The sequence below is a fragment of the Lithobates pipiens genome, unplaced genomic scaffold (genome assembly GCF_037356315.1).
Source record: "Lithobates pipiens isolate NorthernLeopardFrog02 unplaced genomic scaffold, aLitPip1_a1.2 Scaffold_8, whole genome shotgun sequence".
In the NCBI taxonomy this organism is placed as follows: domain Eukaryota; kingdom Metazoa; phylum Chordata; class Amphibia; order Anura; family Ranidae; genus Lithobates; species Lithobates pipiens.
Genome location: NW_027507903.1, coordinates 359,904,311 through 359,927,871, shown reverse-complemented (window position 1 = coordinate 359,927,871; position 23,561 = coordinate 359,904,311).

The following is a 23,561-nucleotide window of genomic DNA, read 5'->3' as shown; positions in this document are numbered from 1 at the left end:
TTCTTTGGGTTTTGACTTGACGGGCAAGTTAAGGCATTGGCTTTGTTGCCTGGCGCATAGAAATTTGCTTTGCTAAGTTTAAGGTTGGTTTCAAATTTGTAAAGTAATATGTAATGAAGTTTTGATCTGTGAGTGAGAAACTTATTAGCATTATGGGACGGGGTTTGTTTATTGATTGTTTATAGTTGGTTAGTTTGGGATAGTATTTCCTCAATTTGCTGCTTCCTCTGCTTTTTAATATACTTTTTTAATATACTATACAATTTAATAAGAATGCCCTGCATGTACACTTTGTATATAGGCCAAAGAAGAACTCGGTCAATGTCCGGCTGATCATTGAGTTCAAAGAATGAACGATGTTCATCAGTAATATTTTGGATAGTACCCCGATCCGAGAGAAGAGAGGTGTTGAGTCTCCAGATGTGGGATGGGCCAGTTATCAGCTCTCCCACAGTGATGGTGACAGGTGTGTAGTCTGACCACGCAATGGTTCTAATTGTTAAATCAGTGCCCACATCGCTGCTCACCGAAATTTAACCCCTCAATTCCCTGCCATTACTCTGCAATACCCTGCCATTACTCTGCAGTACCAGCAAATACTCTGCAATACCCCCCAATACTCTGCAATACCCGCAAATACTCTGCAACACCCGCCAATACTCTGCAACAACTGCCAATACTCTGCAACACCCGCCAATACTCTGCAACACCCGCAAATACTCCGCAACACCTGCAAATACTCTGCAATACCAGCCAATACTCTGCAACACCCGCAAATACTCTGCAACACCCACAAATACTCTGCAACACCCGCCAATACCCTGCAATACCCGCAAATACTCTGCAATACCCGCCAATACTCTGCAACACCAGCCAATACTCTGCAACACCCGCAAATACTCTGCAACACCCGCAAATACTCTGCAGTACCAGCAAATACTCTGCAATACCCCTCAATACTCTGCAATACCCGCAAATACTCTGCAACACCCGCCAATACTCTGCAACACCCGCCAATACTCTGCAACACCTGCCAATACTCTGCAACACCCACCAATACTCTGCAACACCCGCAAATACTCTGCAACACTAGCAAATACTCTGCAATACCAGCCAATACTCTGCAACACCCGCAAATACTCTGCAACACCCACAAATACTCTACAACACCCGCAAATACTCTGCAACACCCGCCAATACCCTGCAATACCCTCAAATACTCTGCAATACCCGCCAATACTCTGCAACACCAGCCAATACTCTGCAACACCCGCAAACACTCTGCAACACCCGCAAATGCTCTGCAATACCAGCCAATACTCTGCAACACCCGCAAATACTCTGCAACACATACAAATACTCTGCAACACCTGCCAATACCCTGCAATACCCGCAAATACTCTGCAATACCCGCAAATACTCTGCAATACCCACCAATACTCTGCAACACCCGCCAATACTCTGCAACACCAGCCAATACTCTGCAACACCCGCAAATACTCTGCAACACCCGCAAATACTCTGCAGTACCAGCAAATACTCTGCAATACCCCTCAATACTCTGCAATACCCGCAAATACTCTGCAACACCCGCCAATACTCTGCAACACCTGCCAATACTCTGCAACACCCACCAATACTCTGCAACACCCGCAAATACTCTGCAACACTAGCAAATACTCTGCAATACCAGCCAATACTCTGCAACACCCGCAAATACTCTGCAACACCCACAAATACTCTACAACACCCGCAAATACTCTGCAACACCCGCCAATACCCTGCAATACCCTCAAATAATCTGCAACACCCGCAAATACTCTGCAACACTAGCCAATACTCTGCAACACCCGCAAATACTCTGCAACACCAGCCAATACTCTGCAACACCCACCAATACTCTGCAACACCCGCCAATACTCTGCAACACCCGCTAATACTCTGCAATACCAGCTAATACTCTGCACTACCCTCCAATACTCTGCACTACCCTCCAATACTCTGCAGTACCCACCAATACTCTGCAGTACAATTCCAGCCAATACTCTGCAATACCCTGCCAATACTCTGCAATACCCTGCCATAAATTGCCAAACCCGGAAATACCCAGACATACTCGGAGATACCCTGCAAAACCCAGCCATAGTCGGTGATGCCCTGCAATACTCAGCCATAGACATCCCCCCTCCCGCCGCCCTCCGGTGCTTCTACCGACTCGCCAATACGATCAAAGCCAGAATCTTTTTTTATTTTTATTTTAGGCTTCCCAGCTTAGAGGTGAGATGTGGGGTCTTATTGACCCCATATCTCACTGTAAAGAGGACCTGTCATGCCATATTCCTATTACAAGGGATGTTTACATCCCTTGTAATAGGAATAAAAGTGACCAAAAAAATTATTTTTGGGGAAAAAAATGTCAAACTAAAATACAAGTTAAATGAACAATAAAATTTTTTTTTTTTTTAAAGCTCCCCTGTCCCCATGTGCTCGCATGCAGAAGCGAACGCATACGTAAGTTCCGCCCACATATGAAAACGGTGTTCAAACCACACATGTGAGATATCGCTGCGAACGTTAGAGCGAGAGAAATAATTCTAGCCCTAGACCTCCTCTGTAACTCAAAACATATAACCAGTAAAAAAAATGTAAAGCGTCGCCTATGGGGATTTTTAAGTAGCGACGTTTGGCGCCATTCCACGAGCGTGTGCAATTTTAAAGAGTGACATGTTAGGTATCTATTTACTCAGCGTAACTTCATCTTTCACATTATGCAAAAATTGGGCTAACTTTACTGTGGTTTTTTTTTAGCACAAAACTTTTTTTTTCCAAAAAAAAGCATTCGAAAAATTGCTGCGCAAATACTGTGCGACATAAAAAGTTGCAATGACCACCATTGTATTCTCCAGGGTGTTTGCTAAAAAAACATATATAATGTTTTGGGATTCTATGTAATTTTCTAGCAAATAAATGATGATTTTTACATGTAGGAGAGAAATGTCAGAATTGTCCTGGGTGCTCCAGAATGCCTGATGGCGCTCCCTGCATGTTGGGCCTCTGTATGTGGCCACACTGTGTAAAAGTCTCACACATGTGGTATCGCCGTACTCAGGAGTAATAGCAGAATGTGTTTTGGGGTGTAATTTGTGGTATGCATATGCTGTGTGTGAGAAATAAACTGATAATATGACAATTTTGTGAAAAAAAAAAAGTTAAAAAAATCTTGATTTTTTTGGGGAAAAATTACAACTTCAAAAAACTCATCATGCCTCTTACTAAATACATTGGGATGTCTTCTTTCCAAAAAGGGGTCATTTGGGGGGTATTTGTACTTTTGTGGCATGTTAGGGTCTCAAGAATTGAAATAGGCCGTCAGTACTTCAGGTGTGATCAATTTGCAGATATTGGCACCATAGCTTGTGGACTCTATAACTTTCACAAAGACCAAATAATATCCACCAATTTGTACTTATTTTTACCAAAGATATGTAGTAGTATAAATTTTGGCCAAAATTTATGAAGAAAAAATTACTAATCTGCTAAATTTTATAACAGAAACAAAGAAAAATTCATTTTTTTACAGAATTTTCATTATTTTTTCTTTTATAGCACAAAAAATAAAAAACGAGCGGTGATTAAATACCACCAAAAGAAAGCTCTATTTGTGTGAAAAAAAGGACAAAAGTTTCATATGGGTCCAGTGTTGCATGACTGAGTAATTGTCATTCAAAATGTGAGAGCACCGAAAGCTGAAAATTGGTCTGGTTATTAAGGGTGTTTAAGTGCCCAGTGGTCAAGTGGTTAAAATAACCAGCATTTTCTACTGAAGGACATTTATGTTTTATCACATAAACTTACATTTACAGTATGTGAAGGGTTTACGTTTACTCAAATACACTCCACAATATGGCTGCTGGGAACCTTGCCATTTTATAGTGAGTGGATGGCACATTCTTATTAGTAGTTGGCTGCTATGGCGGCAAATGAACGCATTAGTTCAATAGGTCCTCATAATGCAAACAGGTTGTGATGCTGTGGATCCATGCTGACCCAAAGCTCATTCCTCTTCCTGAAAATTGGTAGAGCATATGACAAGTGAGTTCATCTAGGCACATTCAGGGATGTACCAATAACAACATATGTAGTGCAGTGCTGCCCTCACTAAACGCAAATCATAGAAAAAGTGGTCAATAGTTGAGAGATATAAAAATAAGGGTTAAAAACTGTAAATGTTACTAACAAATTACTCTATGTGGAACAAAATCACAATAAATCCAACAAGTGTGTTAACGTGAAAATGAAATATGCAGCGCTACAAAATTATGGTAAAAAGTCCATAAACATTCCATTCTGATAAGCTACTGGATCCATATAAAGGTGAAATAAAAGGAGCCCAACACCAGCTACAAATGTGATGGAAGACAGCACTTGGCACCACAGTGATCAAGCTAATCCGCTTACCAGATATTAAAGACCCTCAACTTATAGGCTGCATTCACACCTCAGCATAGCATTTTTGAGCGTCTTTTACCGGCGTTCTGTCGCGCATATTTGCGCGTATGTGTGCGTTTGCATACAGCGTTTTGCTGCATTTTTTAACTTCGGCGGGTTTTTTTCAGCCAATAGGAAAAATATTCATCTCTTTTTTCATCTGCTTCCTTTTCTGCTTCTGCTTTTCATCTGTCATTTCCTTATGTAAATTATGTAAATTATAATTTCTCCTGAGCAGATACAGCGACAAAACGCCCATAGAAACGCTAGTTGTCGCGCTAAACGCTTGAATCGAGCGTTTCCATTAGTTTCTATGGGAATAAAAACGCCCAAATCAGCCCGATTCATGTGACAAAAAAGGGTCCGGAACTTGTTTGAGCTTCAGGTGTAGGGCTTCAGGCGACTTGGAGTGGAGATGTGAACCATCTCCATTGAGAATAATGGATTTTTTCCCTTCCAGCGTTTTGTAGCTTCAGGCTTCAAGCGACAAAACGCTCAGGTGTGAATGGGGTCATAGAGTGATCAAAAAACCTCAAAGATACAGTATACAGATCTCCTAATCACTCCTATGATACTGATAATTAAGGCTTCAATTGGTCACCCAAAGGCCAGCACAGATCAACAGACATATGGTGGACATAACCTCATAAAAATAAAGAAGCCTCCATAGTGTAATAAGTTCAAATAAAACCAATATTAGGGTATTAAGCTCAGATGTATATAGAAGTAACAGCACTTGTTTCAAACCAAAAAGATAGCACCCTACGTGCTGACGCCATATACCAGACACCCGCTGGGCACCCACGTTTGCTCATGACGGAGTGAGAACCGGGATCTGTGTGTTTAACCACTTCAGCCCCGGACCAATTTTCAGCCTAAGGACCAGAGGACTTTTTACAATTTCGCACTGCACTGCTTTAACTGGTAATTGCGCGGTCATGCAATGTTGTACCCAAACGAAATTTGCGTCCTTTTCTTCCCACAAATAATTTCTTTTGATGGTATTTGATTGTCTCTGCGATTTTTATTTTTTGCGATATAAATGGAAAAAGACCAAAAATTTTGAGAAAAAAAGATATTTTCTACTTTTTGTTATAAGAAAAATCAAATAAACTCAATTTTAGTCATACATTTAGGGCAAAATTTATTCAGCCACGTGTCTTTAGTAAAAAAAATGTTAATAAGCGTATATTTATTGGTTTGCGCAAAAGTTATAGCGTCTACAAACTAGAGTACATTTTCTGGAATTTACACAGCTTTTAATTTACGACTGCCTATCCCATTTCTTGAGGTGCTAAAATGGCAGGGCAGTACAACCCCCCCCCCCCCAAATGACCCCATTTTGGAAAGTAGACACCCTAAGGAAATTGCTGAGGGGCATGTTGAGCCCATTGAATATTTTTTTTTTGTCCCAAGTGATTGAATAATGCTGAGTACGGGGATACCACATATGTGGGACTTTTTGGGAATCTAGCTGCGTACGGCACCCCGAAATCCAATCACTGCCTTCAGGATTTCTAAGGGTGCAAATTTTTGATTTCACTCCTCGCTACCTATCACAGTTTCGAAGGCCATAAAATGCCAAAATAACACAAAACCCCCCCAAATGACCCCATTTTGGAAAGTAGACACACCAAGGAAATTGCTGAAGGGCATGTTGAGCCCATTGAATATTTTTTTTTTGTCCCAAGTGATTGAATAATGACACAAAAAAAAAAGTTTACAAAAAGTTGTCACTAAATGATATATTGCTCACACATGCCATAGTTATATGTGGAATTGCACCCCAAAATACATTCTGCTGCTTCTCCTGAGTACGGGGATACCACATATGTGGGACTTTTTGGGAGTCTAGCCGCGTACGGTACCCCGAAAACCAATCACTGCCTTCAGGGTTTCTAAGGGTGCAAATTTTTGATTTCACTCCTCACTACCTTCACAGTTTCGAAGGCCATAAGATGCCAAAATAGCACAAACCCCCCCCATATGACCCCATTTTGGAAAGTAGACACCCCAAGCTATTTACTGAGAGGCATGTTGAGTCCATTAAATATTTAATATTTTGCCACAAGTTGCAGGAATATTACAATTTTTTGTGATGGGGGGGGGGGGGGGGTTGTGTACCTGTGTGGGCCTATGTGTTAGTGTAGTGTTTGGTGCAGACTTACTGTGTTCTCTCCTCGTAGTCCAGTCAATAAGACCGCCCCGAGGAGAATGACATCACTTCCTCCCTGTCTGTGTTTACTATACACAGTGGGAGGAAGCTTCTCATTCGCCAGGAGCGATCGAGAGGGGATGGCCAGAAACCAACGGCCATCCCCTCATCCCGGATCGCTCCTGCAGTGAAACGGACTGCCGCATCCAGCGGGAGGGGGTCCGATCGGACCCTCCACCTGCTGGAAGGTGAGCACGTACATGTACGTGCTTGTGCCTGTCAGTGCCATTGCACCAACGTACATTGCCATGCGGCGGTCCTTAAGTGGTTAAACACACATATCCCAATTCCGTCAGAGGAGAGGAGACAGATCATGTGTTCCTACTAAGTATGAACAACTCTCTCCTCCTCTAGTCAGCCACATTCCCCCCAGAGTTAGAAACACACATAGAGAACACAGCTAACCCCGTGATCTCCCCCTAGTGTTAATTCCTTCCCTGCCAGTGACATTTATACACTAATCAGTGGCTATTTTTATCTCTGATCACTGTATAAATGTCACTGGTCCCACAATGTTGCAGTCCCGATAAAAATCACAAATCACCACCATTACAAGTAAAAAAAACAATAATAAAAATGACATAAATATATCCCCTAATTTGTAGATGCTATAACTTTTGTGCAAACCAATCAATAAACGCTTACTGCAATTTTTTTTACCCAAAAATATGTAGAATACAAATTGTCCTAAACTGATGAAGACATGTGTTATTTGTATTTATTTTTTGGGATATTTATTATAGCAAAAAGTACAAAATATTGTGTTTTTTTTTTCAAAATTGTCACTCTTTCTTTTTTTATAGTGCAAAAAAAAAAGAAAAAAAAAGCAGAGGTTATCAAACACCACCAAAAGAAAGCTCTATTTGTGGGGAAAAAAGGACATAAATATTGTTTGGGTACAACATTGCACGAGTACCGCAATTGTCAGTTAAAGTGATATAGTGATATAGTGCCATATCGCAAAAAATGGCCTGGTCAGGAAGGGGGCAAATCCTTCCAGGGCTGAAGTGGTTAATGTGTAAATTACATCTCAACGTTTACATATTAAGTGTTAGATAACCAAACTGCTATGAATAGTCTACAACTATATATGCACAACAAAATGATAAAGTCCCAATCCAGGAATGTGCATCCACAAGATATGTGTAATCTTTAAAATTACACACTGTGAAATGCCACCCAATCACCAGTCTCACTCCAACCTACTCACCTTCATAATATGGCCTCTACAAATAAATGAGGTCTAACACACTTGCATACCCACACGGATTAAATATTGGTCAGCCATCCAGATCAAGGGTGTTTTTTAGGCATTCCAGAACCAAGGCCCAAATGCTGACATCCATCATAGGCGCTGCAGGCTCCAGAAGGTGGGAATTACAATGCGGCCGTGTCACTATGAGAAGATCCCCACTCGGCACTCGGGTGAGCGGCTCTCCTCTTCTGGATCTGGCTACCTGCTTTCTACAGTGATGGACGTGCCACACACTACGGCTGAGCTGCAGGAATAGGTCATCTGAAATCTGGTTAGGTAGGTCAGTGTATGTCAGTGTATATCAGTGTATGTGAGGTAGGTCAGTGTATGTCAGGTAGGTCAGTGTGTGTCAGGTAGATCAGTGTGTGTCAGTGTAGGTCAGGTAGGTCAGTGTGTGTCAGGTAGGTCAGTGTGTGTCAGTGTGGGTCGGGTAGGTCAGTGAAATGGTCAGGTAGGTCAGTGTGTCAGGTAGGTGAGTTTAGTGAAATACAAGACAGCTCCTTGCCTGATCCTTTGGATATTTCCTGTTTGCCAGATTATTGTTACATAGTTAAATAGTTAGGCTGGTTGAAAAAAAGACACACACCCATCCAGTTCTATCAATAGAAGGGAAAAATACAATAATATATACACAATCCTATACTCACAGTTGATCCAGAGGAAGGCAACCCTCCCAACATAATCAAATTTGCTGTAGGGGGGGGATCCTTCCTGATCCCCCAAAAGGCAATTAGATATTCACTGGATCAACTTTACCTATAAATATTAGTATACAGTTATATTTTGTGTTTATTATGTGTATTTGCGTATGTGTTTGTAAGCGTATCAGGACCTTGCTGGGTAAAGGACCGTGCTATATCAAGATGCAACTCATCTCAACTCAACTCTATAGGAAATAATCCAGGCCTTGTTTAAATCAAATCAATCTACAGGGCTAGCCAGAACCAGCTCATGAAGGAGTCTATTCCCCATTTTTACAGCCAGAACCTGGTCCTTCTCAGTAAACCCCATTCCCTTGGCCTCCAAGATTCTGTTCTGTCCTGGTTCTCCTCCTACATATCACAGCACTCCTTCAATGTTACCTTCAACCCTGTCTCCTCCTCTCCATTGCTACTTTCTGTGGGGGTCCCCCAAGGCTCTGTTGTTGGACCCCTCTTGGACTCTTCTCTATCTACACCTCCTCCTTGGTTGCTTGATAACTGCCCACTTCTTTCAATACCATCTATACGCCAACGACACTCAAATCTATCTGTCTACACCCCACATCGCTCCTTCAGTCTCCTCTCGCAACTCCCACTACTAACTGACATATCAGCATGGATGTCACACTACTTCCTTAAACTGAGTCCGCTATCTCCTAGATGCCTTCAGGCAATCCCTGAAAACTCATCTCTTCAGGGAAACCTATCACGCCTCCAACTAAACGTTTACCACATCCAACAGCTCATTCCCCACAGTTACAACTAGACATGTGCACACTGAAATATTTTGTTTCGGAATTTAGTTTTCGTCCGGAAAATACATTTATTTAGTTACTCCCGAAATTCGTTTTCATTTATTTTGTTTTTCATTAAAAATTGCATTTGTCTGAAAATCTAAATGAATTAAGGTCGAATCTGTCATTGAAGGCTAATGGTGACTGTCGAATGTTCAAAGAAGATTTGACAGAGCAGCTAAACTGTATGACTCCGTATAGTTTAGCTGCTCCATCGAATCTTCTTAGAACTTTTGACAGACACCATAAGCCAAAGAATCAACGTTTGTATGTTTATCGCTGCTTTGTCAAATCTTTGTCATTCATGTTGAATGTATATAGTTCAAACCGAAAATGGACTGGTGATAGTGATCACTGATCAGACAGGTAACAAGATAGGGTATATAGAATCTATATAGAATCCCAAACTATAATATAGAATCTATAATAAATCCTCCACCCCCCCCCCCCCCCCCACAACATGGGCAACACTAGTATCACTATCAAGTTCACAACACTAACACAATAGCAGCAGATTATTATGAAAAAGTTAAGTTGAACTGTAACTTGCTTCACTATTGTTCTGCTGCTGGGCTTCAGCTTAATTGCTAAATAATTTAGGATCTCTGACAAACGGACCAGCTAAGATTGACTGTCTTCTGAAATTATTCAGTGTGTGTGTCTCTATGCAGGCAATCGTAAGTGAAAGTAGGTTGGCTGTACGTGTGTACTTAGTTCTAGCTATTTTACTGCTCCTCCTCTTTGGTTACAATCAGCCAATAACATTCATCATCATCATTATTTTTATTTTACTCCCCCCATCCAATTCCAGCAGTGATCTTTTCTCTCTAAGTTGAATCTTTTCTCTCTATGCTGAATAATACTGGACTAATAGAGTTAAGGTTAGGCAGATTCGACCACAGGTTCAATAGACACAGATTGTTATTGTCAGTGTCATGTCAAATCTCCTATCTATATCGAACTGTTGTCACAACGAAAACGAAAATAAAGCATTTGTTTATGTTGGATCTTTAGTTTTTCGGATTCTGCACTTTTGTTATTGTTTTGTTAAAATGATAACGAAAACACCTGAAATTCGGACAAAAATGCATTTGGATGAAAATGAATGCACATGTCTAGTAACAACCTTTTGTACCATCTGCCCAACGCTATTAGACGGTAAGCTCTTCTGAGCAGGGCTCTCTTAAACCTCTTATATTTTATTGTATTGTAACTGTATTGTCTTCCTTTTATATTGAAAAGTGCTACGTAAGCTCTATATAAATTCGGTATAATAATAATGTTAATATCATTCCTATTATGGACTTGAGCTTCCCCATGCTCCTTTGTATATACAGAGCTGAAGAAGGTATTTCATAAACTTGCCTTCTCTTTGTCCTCAGTCACCCACTCTAGACTATTTTGTAAAGGGCCTACTTGCTCAGACATGACCTTTTTACTATAAATATATTTAAAAAATGTCTTGGGCTTTGTCTTACTGTCTTTGTTTTGAATTTTTGTGACCTTGATTTCCTTTTTACATATTCTGTTTTATTCTTGGTAACATTTAAATGATGATTATGTTGCTTAATTGTTATATTTTTACTTAATAATAATAGCTTTTTTAAAGGATAAGTTCACCTTTGAGAACATGTTACAGGTTCCACCCGATTTTAGGGTGCACATGTAACATGTTCCTAGTGCTGCAGCTGCCACCCACTGCCCCCTCCCTGTGGCAAAAGTTCCACGTAGTAACTACCACTAGAGTTGGGCGAACAGTTCGAGCCATGCAGAAGTTTGGCCTGAACATTGCCTGTTCGTCAAAAAAACGAATTTGCGTGGCACCCCATAATGCACTGCATGCAGTAAAGCGGAGGTGGTCCAGGGTGATCCAGGGTGTGCTCATTAAACATGGCTCATGGATTAAACGGAAATGGATATCCACACCTTAGAATCCCAATATAAATATGCTCTGTCCCCGACATTGGAATGAGAACTCTTAAAGTGATTGTAAAGGCTCATTTAAAAAAATAAAAAAAATAAGAAACATGTTATACTTACCTGCTCTATGCAGTTGGTTTTGCACAGAGCAGCCAGATTCCTCCTCTTCTCAGGTCCCTTTTTGCTGCTCCTGGCCCCTCCCTTTTATTTAGTGCCTCCACAGTCAGAAGCTTCCTATGGGGGCACTGGAGCTGAGTCACAGCTTCGTGTGTCCATTCAGAAAGGGAGCCCTGAGCAGGCCCCCTGCCCCTCTCTCTCCTGATTGGCTGACTGGCATTGATTGACAGCCACGGGAGCCAATGGTGCCGCTGCTGCATCTCAGCCAATCAGGAGGCATGTCCCAGATGGCTTAGACATTTGTCAACATCGCTGGAGAGGGATGGGGCTCAGGTAAGTATTAAAGGGTTGAGAGGGTCTGCTATACACAGACTGTTTTTTATCTTAATGCATAGAATGTAGAATCTAGTGGAACCAATTGCCTTCAGAAGTCACGTAATTAGTAAATAGAGTCCAGTTGTGTGTAATTTAATCTCAATATAAATACTGCTGTTCTGTGAAGCCCTCAGTGGCTTTTTAGAGAACCTTAGTGAACAGACAGAATTATGAAGGCCAAGACAAGTCAGGGTTAAAGTTGTGGAGAAGTTTAAAGCAGGGTTAGATTATAAAAAAAAATATCCCAAGCTTTGAACCTCTCATGGAGCACTTTTCAATTTATCATCCAAAAATGGAAAGAGTATGGCACAACTACAAACCTACCAAGACATAGTCATCCACCTAAAATGACAAGCAAGAAATGAAAAAATGGGACTTTAAAGGGGCAATTTACAACACAAAAATGATATCAAAGTTATCATTTTATTTAGAAAAATAATTAATAAAAACATGATAGTTTAAAATCCATCCAATATTACAGTACAGTTTTAGATGCAACTGAAAAATTTGTTCTCAACATGTCTCACTCACTTCCTCATTCATATCTAAATATTCCAAATTATTCCAACTTCAACCATTGCTTCCATATTATCTCAAATGTTTTAGTTAACCCTCTTCTTGTATATATATTTCTCCTTCCCAATCGTATCTTTTACCTATTTTATCCATTCTACTACTGTGGAATTTTTTCCTGCCACTTATGTGCAATTAGTTTCCTTCCTTGAAACAAGCATCTAGTTATTGCTGTCTGTGTGGGTCCTACCTCACCTTCCTCTTCTATTAAACCCAGAAGGCAAACCTTGGCCCCCATATCCAGCGATGTCCCAAACACAACATTTATTTTTTCTATTATTCCTCTCCAATACCTGTATAGCTTGGGGCATCACCAGATCATATGCACTTGCACATGCACTTGCACATATGCAAGTCTCCTCTAATGTCCCCACATCTTTGACATTCTGCATTTGGCCTCCTCCCAAACAAAAACAGCTTTGTGGGTGTTTAATATGACCTATATACCAGGTATAAATGGGATACGATCTGTGAGGGGGAGAGCGAGACCTTAGATCCTAATGCCAAGACCCACCTCCATTGCTCCTCTGTAAGCTATTACTCTTAAACGCGCCGGGTACAGTAATGCATAACTAACTTTAAGCTGTTGCAGTCTATGATTGTATTCTGTAAATTTTGCTCTTTGCTTCTGTAGCTCAGGGGAGAAATCTGGATATAGTGAGAGCCTTACACCTTTATACTGTATATTTTTCATCTCTCTTGCTTTCGGAAGAATAATGGTCTGATCTTTATAATACAGGAGTTTAATGATCATAGGCCTCGACTGGCTTCCTGAGGGCAGTAACCTGGAAAGGACTCCACGTTCAATACGTTCAATAGCAAAAAAAAAATGATAAAGAGTATCTACCAAACATATCCTTAAACCAAGTCTCCATAAATTCTATGGGGTTATTGCGTTCACTTCTCTTGGGGAGACCCAGTACCCTTATATTTTTCCTGCATAATCTGTTTTCCATATTGTCCATTTTATGGATGCACATATTCAACTACCTGTACAAAAATTTGGGAAAAAGAATACTGCGCCATGACATTTAGTGTTGTTCCCAGCTCGGGGAGGGGGGGCAGAGTGTCCGGGTACTGTTGGATGTGTATTGAGTAAGAGGGCCACAATAGAGACCCCTAGGGGATGCTCTGATGGGCAGGGGTGGGTGGGTGGGTCTTCGAATGCACACTGTTTGAAATGGGGGAGTGGCGGACGCGGGGGGGTGGGGTGTTTGTCGCCACCGAGGGAGGGGTGCGGCCCTTTCCCCGCTGCCCTTTGCTCCCTGCTAGTTTAGCAAGTATTAACGTCAATGAGTAGAGCAAGCATCATACCATGGAATGTGAGGGGTTTGGGAGACTCAAATAAGAGAGCTTATGTTAGAAACAGAGGGAAGTGGACCCGGCTTACTTTTTCTACAGGAGAGGCATTTAACTCCTAACACAGCTTCACAGTTAAATAGTCGGAAATTCCAGGCATATTACCACTCTTTCCACTCATCGTATTCAAGGGGAGTGAGTGTCTTAGTAAGGAAGGATATGGATTTCTTATGTAAGGAGTCCTCTGTTGATGAGGAAGGTAGATTTGTCTTTCTGTACTGTATGATCGGCAGGCATTATTATATTCTAGCTAATATCTATATACCCCCCCCCCCCTTTTAAGCTGGAGGTTATGTATAAACTGTTCGCGTTCAGCTTGGATAAACCAGGTGTCCCGTGGATAATATTAGGCGACTTTAACGAAACACTGGATAGGAGCTTGGATAGATTGCCTAGCCCCGACAGGATTAGAGTAGGTCGACTGCAAGGATTTTTATCAGAAATAGGACTGAGTGACTTATGGCGAATGCGACATCCTCAGGAGACGCAGTACTCCTGCTTCTCCAACACTCACCATACCTTATCAAGAATAGATATGGTCCTTGGGAATAAGGAGGCATCGGGGCTGTTACAGGATATAGAATACGGTGTCAGGGGGATTTCAGATCATTCCCCTTTGTCTATCACTGTGAGTATGGGAGATAGAATCAGCCCGGGGGAGTGGAGGCTAAATCCTGGCTGGCTGGAACTGATCGGCAGTTCAAGTGCCCCTTTGGATAAGATTAGGGAATTTCTTTAAATCAATAAAGGTTCAGCTGTGCCTGGAATAGTCTGGGACTCCCTAAAAGCCTATAACAGGAGAAGGCAATAAGAAGCGATGTCACTCATGCAGAGAGAGTGTATATAGAAGATCCATCACTTGATAGACAGAAGATATGGCTGGATAGCCAACAAGTATACAAAATGGCACTCTTGAAGAAGGCGGAAAACAGGCGCATATTTCAACGCCAACATTACTTTGGCGAAGGGGAGAGGGTGGGTCGTGCCCTCTCCCTTTTGGTTCAAACTAATAGTTCCTCTACAGCGATACAGGTGGTTAAAACACCGAATGGGGATCTTGTTTCCAGCCCTATGGAGATTATTAAGGTCATTGGTGACTACTATAAAAATCTATATAAATCAGTCACATGGGGCCAGGGTAGTCCAGCTATTGATTTTCTGCAGCAAACAGCAATCCCAACTTTATCAGAACATGACAAAATGAGCCTTGAACTACCACTTACGTTGGAAGAGCTAAAAAACGCAGTTGCTGAAATGCCTAACTACAAATCCCCAGGCCCGGATGGGCTACCAATAGAAATCTATAAACGCTATGGTGAAGCGTTGTTGCTGGGAACTCCTGAAAACGCTAAACCATGCATTAGAGGTGGGTGAACTTCCCGCTTCAATGCTGGAGGCTAACATCACTCTAATACTCAAGGAGGGGAAGGACCAACAGGAAGTCTCATCATATCGGCCAATATCCCTATTATGCTCAGATGTTAAAATACTAACCAAGGCCCTAGCGGCCCGCTTAAACAACTATATCCACAAGTTAGTACACCCAGACCAGTCTGGCTTTATCCCGGGCAAGACAACTAGTACTAATATTAGGAGAGTTTTTCTTAATATTCAAATACCCAGGGATAATGATGGGCCTGGAGCTATATTAGCTCTAGACGCCATTAAGGCTTTTGATAGCCTGGAATGGGGTTATTTATGGGGAGTGTTGGAGCGCTTCGATTTTGGCCCTTTATTTATTCGATGGGTAAAATTACTTTATAATAGACCTAGGGCAAAAATTAAAATGGGAACTGCATTCTCTGAGGCGTTTCAGTTGGAGAGAGGGACGAGAGAGGGGTGTCCGTTGTCTCCCCTCCTGTTTTTTCTGGCCATGAAACCCCTTGCTGTCCTGACGAGATCGGGTCCGGACATCCAGGGATTCCGACGTGGATTGGGGGAGGATAAAATCGCCTTGTTTGCGGACGATGTTCTGTTCTTTATTGGGGACATGAACTCTACCCTGAATAATGTGGTGCAGATGATGGGGGAGTTTGAGCAACAATCGGGCCTGGCAATTAATTGAAGCAAAACAGCCCTCCTGCCGTTGATCAGACCCGGGGATCTTTTACCGCCCATAATTACTTGCCTAGAGGTGGTGTCTAAGCTGAAGTACTTGGGGATTTGGATCTCCTGAGAAGTAAATCAGTACGTCAATGATAATTTGGCACCACTATTGATGAAAATGAAACAGAAAGTTAACACCTGGTGTTGCCTTCCTCTCTCCGTGGCGGGGCGCTGCAATTTAATTAAAATGAACTGGCAGCCACAGATATATTCTACATAATTCTCCAATTTGGATCAACTGGTTTAAAAAGTTGGAATCGCTATTTCGGGATCTAATTTGGAAGAAGGTACAAGCCCGGATTAGACTACAGACAATGCAGCTCCCCGTCGGGAGGGGAGGAGTGGCGATACCACACCCGAGATCATACTTTCTGTCAGCCCAACTCCAGCATTTAGCTGGGGCTGGGCTCCAAGGTGGAGGGTGCCCAAATCATAAAATGATGATTGAGAATGCACCCCATAAAGTATTGGCTGAAGTTTTGGAGGCCAATTCATTTGCCCATAGGTGCGCTACCAGTGCATTAATGAGGAAGGTGTGGCAGACAGCAAAGCAACTTATGGGATATGTGGGAATGACCAACTATACCCCTTTATGGCACAATAGAAATTTGGCTGAACTAAATAGCATAGACAGATCCTTGGAATGGGGGAGGCAGGGGATTAGTAGGCTTGTGCAACTATATGAAGGGAACTTAATGAAATCCTTTGAAGACCTCAGGCAAGAATTTAGTATTTCCAACAAGACGTTTTATAAATACCTACAGTTAAGGCATGGAATTCAAGCTCAGTTTGGGTCATTAGTTATTGAGAGGATTGAATCCCCCTTGCTCCAGGGACTTATTGAGCGGAAGCAAGTAAAAGGTCAGATCTCTAGGCTATATATTAAGCTTAGGGACAAAATCCTGAAGGGAGAGGGACCTGAAAAGAGCAGGAGGGGATGTGAAAGGGATGTAGGGACGATAACTCAGGAACAATGGGATAAAATCCTAGAACAGGGGAGCTTGGTATCCATATCTCCATCACAGCGAGTGTCCCACTTGCTCTTTACCTATAGGGCATATTACACCCCTCAAAAGATGTGGAAAATGGGTAGGAAACCTAGTGATGATTGCCCCAGATGTGGGGCATCAGGGGACCTTCTCCATATGGTGTGGGAATGCCCAAAATTGTATAGGTACTGGATAGAAATAGTACATAGAATAAATAGGATCTTTAAGACCACCTTGAAACCAGAAGCTAAGATCTGCCTACTGGGGATTTTAGAGGAGGGTAGAATTCCCTCCCCAATAAGGACGTCTGTACTAAGGTGCCTGTACCAGGCTAGGCGGTTAATAGCAATAAATTGTCAAGCCAGAAATCCCCCTGCATTTGAAACATGGGCCAACGCAATCAGTTCCACAATTTGGTGTGAAAGAGCGATGTTTATACAGCAAAATAACTTAAAGAAATTTGGGGCACTATGGAACCCTTGGCTGAGCGACATGGGCTACCCCCTTGGTGGGGCCGCTGAGCGGCAGGCTTAGTATCCATCTGGCTGGCTTGCGGCCGGGGAGGTTGGGGGCTTCTTTCGCTCTCCCCTTGTTGGGACATCCCATGGGTGTGTCGCCTGGGGGGTGGGGGGTTGCCCCCCCCTTTTTTTCTCCTGCTCCCGGCAGCGTCCATTATTTCCCAACCAGTCAACCATTATTGGAGTGGCTGGAGCTAGCAGTGTGTATTCGAAGAGGGGGGTGGGTTGGGGGATAATTATATGGCGAGTCTGTGACAATTCGTGTGTTGTATACAGCTTTGCCCTTGTGTTATTTATGTATGAGTTGAAGGTCTTTATGAAGTGTGAAATTTATTGTTAACTTGTGCTTAAAAATTTAATAAAAAAAGGGAAAACACTGCGCTATAGTTTGTGAAAAGATGGCCACAACGGCCACAACAGCAGCCAACACCAAAAACAAACAAAGTTCAACAGATAAAATAATAAAAATAGTGTAGCGCTTCAATAATAAGTGTAATCAACACAAATTATATAAAAATAGTAATAGCAAAACAGAAATCGCACAGAACCAAATGCCTAGAAATAAAAGTCCAACTTAAGGCACTCATTCAACTATGTTGATGGCGTAGGGGTGACCAAACCGTCACATAGAAGGAAAATGGTGTACTGGACGAATGTGTTCATGCGGGTAAACTTGATTGTAAGCATCAAAATGAAAAGTGGATAAATACTTCTTACCGGAGCAGTTGGACTCACACAGTCATATGACGGTAGAGTCTAGAAGGCTTGGGGTCACACTCTGGGACCAAAGACTGTAAGGAGAGAGGTCAGTTGAGCTGGTGGAGGAGCTCCAGGCGGTTGTAGGCTCAATGGTGGATCCTTTCAGATGAAACATCAAAGGTCAAGGTAATCAAGCTCAGACGCAGCCCGTTGTACCAATACTCCAGCCTCCCCCGAATGGGGAGGGGGGTGTTTGTGAAGTTTTACACCAAAGCAATGGAGAGAAGAAAAAAGAAAAAAAGGCTCCACATGGTGCGGGTCAAACAATATAAAAACGTTGGTTTATTAAAGTCAAAAGGTAATAAATGACTTGGTGATCACATAAAAAACAAAATGAACTAAAAGCAATGTGGGGTACCAACAGCTCGCTCAAAGCGAGGGCGAGCTGTTGGTACCCCACATTGCTTTTAGTTCATTTTGTTTTTTATGTGATCACCAAGTCATTTATTACCTTTTGACTTTAATAAACCAACGTTTTTATATTGTTTGACCCGCACCATGTGGAGCCTTTTTTTCTTTTTTCTTCTCTCCATTGCTTTGGTGTAAAACTTCACAAACACCCCCCTCCCCATTCGGGGGAGGCTGGAGTATTGGTACAACGGGCTGCGTCTGAGCTTGATTACCTTGACCTTTGATGTTTCATCTGAAAGGATCCACCATTGAGCCTACAACCGCCTGGAGCTCCTCCACCAGCTCAACTGACCTCTCTCCTTACAGTCTTTGGTCCCAGAGTGTGACCCCAAGCCTTCTAGACTCTACCGTCATATGACTGTGTGAGTCCAACTGCTCCGGTAAGAAGTATTTATCCACTTTTCATTTTGATGCTTACAATCAAGTTTACCCGCATGAACACATTCGTCCAGTACACCATTTTCCTTCTATGTGACGGTTTGGTCACCCCTACGCCATCAACATAGTTGAATGAGTGCCTTAAGTTGGACTTTTATTTCTAGGCATTTGGTTCTGTGCGATTTCTGTTTTGCTATTACTATTTTTATATAATTTGTGTTGATTACACTTATTATTGAAGCGCTACACTATTTTTATTATTTTAAAAATTTAATAAAAAGAAATTAAATAAAGAAATACAGTTTTCTTCTTCCTTACTTTGACCCTCTATGGTCATCAGATGATCCACCGGTGGGGTTTACCTTCTGATTTGTCTGGCTTTAACATTAGTGTTACTCCTTTTTATACAACTTTTTGACTTATCTCTACACAGGTAAATATATATCTTGGGTTGTGGCATTAGGCTAGCAGTCTAGATATGTGGTATTATTTGATATTTGCATAATAAAATGTGTATGTTTTTTGATACCTTTATTGATTATATTGTAATTTCTGTGTATTGTTATTCTCAGATAATGCCTGATAGATACCATTCTCCTGAGGAAGCTACTGGATGTGGTGAAACACATTGATAACAAATTTTTCAGGTGCACTGTCTAAAACTGTACTCTAATTTTGGATGGATTTTAAACTATCATGTTTTTATTAATTATTTTTCTAAATAAAATGATAATTTTGATGTGTGTTGCACCTTTAAAGTCCCATTTTTTTCATTTATTGCTTGTTTATGAATAAAGGGATGTGGTGCCAATATAATTATTGGGTGTGAGGCAACTATTTGAATTTCACCTAAAATGACAGGCCAGGCAAGGAGAGCATTAATCAGAGAAGCAGCCAAGTGGCCCATAATAACTCTGGAGGAGCTGCAGAGATCCACAGCTCAGGTGGGAGAATCTTTGCACAGGACAACTATTAGTCATACACTCCACAAATGTGGCCTTTATGAGAGAGTGGCAAGAAGAAAGCCATTGTTGAAAGAAAGACTTAAGAAATCTCATTTGCAGTTTGTGAAAAGCCATGTGGGGAACACAGCAAACGTGCTGGTCAGATGAGACCAAAATTTAACTTTTTGGCCTAAAAGCAAAACACTATGTGTGGCACAAAAAATAACACTGCACATCATCCCCACTGTGAAATGTGGTGGTGGCAGCATCATGTTGCTCATCTTAGAAGAAAACCTGTTAGAGTCTGCAAAAGACTTGAGACTGGGCATAGGTTCACCATCCAGCAGGACAACAACTCTAAACATACAACCAGAGCTAAAATGGGATGGTTTATGCCCTGTACACATGACCGGTTTTACCGTCGGAATAAACTCTGAAGGTTTTTCCGACAGAGTTCCAACGGAATTCCACTGAAACTGTCATGCGTACACGCGATCACACCAAAGTCCGATCGTCAAGAACGTGGTGACATACAGCACGTACGACATGACTTGTCAGTTCAATGGCTAGTAGCCAATAGTTCTATTTCTAGGTCCGTCAGAATTTTTGAAAAAAAAAGTCAGATGAGGCATACACATGATCGGAATATACATTGAAAAGCTTCTGTCTGACTTTTTCTGTCAAACATTCTGCTCGTGTGTATGCTCCATTAGATCAAAGCATATTCATGTGTGAGAATGGCCCAGTCAATATCCAGACCTAAATCATATTGATTATTTGTGCCAAGACTTGAAAATTGCTGTTCACAGACACTCTCCTTCCAATTTGACAGAGCTTGGGCTATTTTGCAATGAAGAATGGGCAAAAATGTCACTCTTTAGATGAACAAAGCTGGTAGAGACATCCCCAAAAAGACTTGCAGCTGTAATTGCAGCGAAAGGTGGTTCTACAAAGTATTGTAGAATTGTAGGGGGCTGAATACAAATGCACACCACACTTTTCACATATTTATTTGTAAAACAAAATTGAAAACCATTTATCATTTATCTTCCACCTCACAATTATGTGCCACTTTTTGTTGGGCTATAACATAAAATACATTTACATTTTTGGTTGTAACATGAGAAAATGTGGAAAACGTCAAGGGGTATGAATACTTTTTCATAGCACTGTATATCCCTCAAATCTCCTCCTTGAATGGTCGGAATGTTATCTTCCCCAAGCAGATCACACAAGAGGTCAAGGTGTTCTATTCCTCTCTTTACAATTTACTGATGCCACCCTCCACCCAAACTCAACTGGATGACTACCTTGCCTCATCTGATTTCCCTACACTGCCTCTTATGGTATGTGCCCATCATGCTGCAGGAAATCCAGAAGCCTGTGAGCATGACCAAGGTGGGTAAATCCCCAGGACCCGACGGCTTTGTATTGCAATATTATAAATTCCTCTATCCCTCTCTTGGCCCTTATATGGTTAAAATATTTAATGCACTTGGGTCAGAGACAGCTTTCTCTTCTGAACTCTTAAAAGCTCACAGTCATTCCCAAAGAAGGCAAAGATTCAACATCTTGTGGCAGCTATAGACCAGTATCTTTGCTAGCATTGACCTAAAGTTGTTTACCAAAATATTGGCTTCTTGACTTCAGCATCACCTACCAAAACTAATCTATCTAGGTCAAGTTGGGTTCATCCCAACCCATGAAGCTCAGGATAATACAGTCAAGGTCCTAAACTTGATTCATGTGACCAATACAATCCATACCTTGTGTGTGTTCCTGGGCACAGACGCTGAGAAGCATTTGATCGGGTGAACTGGAGGTTCATGTTTTCAGTCTTATGGCACATTGGTCTCAGAGATACCATGCTTAGCTGGGTTTCCAGGATACACTCTAACCTGGCAGTGCAGGTTAAGGCCCTTCTACATTACCAATGGGACGAGGCAAGGCTTCCCCTTATCTCCTCTCCTCTTTGCCTTATTACTTGAAACCTTCCTTTGTAAGATTTGCTTAAACCCAGGTTATCACTGGCTTAGACATAGGAGTTCAACAGAAGTTGTGGTATATGTAGATTATATGCTTTTTTCCCTGACCAATCCATCAGTGTGTCTTCCTAACCTCCTTGCTGAATTTGACCTGTATAGAGCACTGTACAATCTGAAAATCCACTTCACCAAATCTGAGGCAAAATTGGTCACCTTCAAAATTTGCGGCTAAGCTTCAAGTTTAAGTGGACAGACTCCACCCCGAAATATTTGGGCATATATGTCCCATCCAGACTGTCCCATACTTTTGATTTTAATTTCTCTCCACTTCTGAATAAAACATGTACCTTACTAGAGGTGTGGCGTCATGGACTACACTCATGGTTTGGACGCTGCAATATCATAAAAATTTGTATTTTACAGACATTTTTATAACTTTTCCAAGCCTTGCCTATAGTGATTTCCCTCTGCTACTTCAGACAAGTTCACTCTTTATACATCAACTTTATTTGGGCTCACAATGTCCCCAACTCCACACACACCAAATATTGTTCCTTAAGCAATATGGAGAACAGGCAATCCCAGATTTTCATAAATATTAACAAGCAACTCATCTAGGTATTGACTGGTGTCAGCATCGAGATACTAAGCTCTGGCCTCAGCTCAAACTCAAAGCAGTATTCCACTTCCTGGTGCGCCATGGTGCTATGAGATGCTACCACGCTTTTTGAAATCACATCCTTTAATAGGCCCCATGCTGTGAATATGCTCACATCTATTTGTACATCTATGCTTCCCTTCAGCCTGGAGACTCTTCATTATTTCCAGTGCTGGAAAATCCTCAATTCTCCCTGGGCCTCTTTCACACTCACATTGAGATCACTTCTCACATACAGACAGACACTGTCACCTTTCAGTTTTACCCTATCTCTCCAAAAGAGAGCATAGCCAGGAATAGTATTAGCCCAGCCATGTGAAGAGTGAAGCCAAGATTCGGCAACACCAAATAAATCATAGTTCTCTTTGTGCATCAAAGCTTCCAACTCTCCTATTTTCCTTAGCAGACTTCTAACATTGGTGAACAAACACTTTAATTCATTATCACATTTTATTTTTCTCTTGTGTTTTGTGGTCTGCTCGAGCCAATATCTTGCTCCTTGCGCTCCTGCAGCCAACCATATCTTTACTACCACTCATTATTAATCTTTCACTTGTTTATCAACTTCCACTTGATCCCAACCGGCAATCAATCATTACTGACATTTGGCTTGTTCGTAGATTATGCTGCTGGTTGATCCCAACCTGCTACATATGTTACAAGACCCTAGCTTACTCACCTCCTGGTGAGGCAATCCTGAGCACAGCAACCTGGCACTAGCATGATGCAAAACCCATTTCGACCATTATAAGCTCTGGTAAAAACTGGTTAGTGCTTAGAACCAATGGCACAGATGAGCACACATCATCTGCCAGGGGGACTCGCGTTTGTATTTATCCTGCTGGTTACTATGCAAACCTTTCTATTACTATTGTTACTGGCCTCAAAAACTGATCCCTGACCAAGACAGGAAGTGATCGGGTGGATTTAGGCAGAAGAGTTAATTGGTATTGTAACATATTAGAACTGCAGAACACTCTGATACATATACAGCATAAGAAGAAAAAATGTAAACT